This window comes from Photinus pyralis, unplaced genomic scaffold (assembly GCF_008802855.1).
Source record: "Photinus pyralis isolate 1611_PpyrPB1 unplaced genomic scaffold, Ppyr1.3 Ppyr1.4_LG1, whole genome shotgun sequence".
NCBI classification, from domain to species: domain Eukaryota; kingdom Metazoa; phylum Arthropoda; class Insecta; order Coleoptera; family Lampyridae; genus Photinus; species Photinus pyralis.
This window is the reverse complement of record NW_022170249.1, coordinates 66,825,193-66,826,393: the sequence shown is the minus strand read 5'-3', so window position 1 is coordinate 66,826,393 and position 1,201 is coordinate 66,825,193.

Here is a 1,201-nt window from a genome sequence, read left to right as displayed (position 1 = left end):
TAATGCTCAAATTTAATAACGACGAAAGTTTTTCGAACTTTTAAGTTTATGTGCTTGTTTATGTCGCAGTAAGAGAAATTAAATATTTGTTTTATTTTTTGCTACTTACTTGCGTTTATTCCTTGTTATCTTTGATTCGTAGTTTAGAGTCCTTCCTTGATTTCCTGTGACGTAAATAATCATAAGATTTTTAGATTTAATGCCCAACAGGTTACACCAATTACAGGACACAATATGAAAAACATAATATAAAAAAAAGAACAAAATATAAGTTTATAAAATATATAGACGCATTTGGATATAATTTAGTAGATATCTAATGAAGGGAATCTAAAGCCATATCGATAGTGGGAAAAGGGTCATAATTAATGTCAATATTTTGTATTAAGTAAGTTAAGTAGAGCACATGTTGAATTAATAGGTGAATTACGAGAAATATTTAACCTAGTTTTTCCCCGCATTTTTGCAAATTAATTTGTACAAAGTAGCTTTTAATCTCACTTTGGCCGGCTGGCTGGCTGGCAGCAAATGTGGGCGCGCAGAAGAACTCTTGTAGAAAGACAACGGGTGTACGTGCATCTATAAGGCCGTGTAATTTGTCAACCTTAGGGACAGTGTTACATGATGTGGGGTTGGCGACATCTGGGCGTCATCCTCGAGCGTAGTTTACTAACGTGAAGGTTTTTCAGTTTTTTCCTATCCTCTACTACAGTTTTGGTCCGATTCTTTTCAAATTGGTGTCGTCGGAAAGATGTTGTAAACGCGCACAACTCCTGCGTGTTACTACTGCCGTTATTTCCAATAAAAGTAGGGTTTGAATCATTATTTAAAATTATAAAATTATCCTTAGCTAGAATTTCAGGTAATTTATCTCCGCTATAATGTTCAATTTCACTGCACCATAAACTGCATTTAGCGTAAAAATCTCCAGCTTATAATTTTATTATTTCCAATTTTATTTAATGTTTTTTCAAATAATTTGATATGAATTTCGTCTTTATTAGTGTGAGGAGAAAGGTAAACGCAAAATTTTGAAAGTCCTTTAAAATTCATTTCTATCGTAGTAATATTAACACTAGATAATGGTTCAATTAAAGTTTCAGTGACTTCCAAATTTTGATAGACTAGACAGGATTTAAATGTCTGTTGTTCTGCCAACGATGATACGCTATTACGCTAAATCTTGAAGAAAATTCAATAA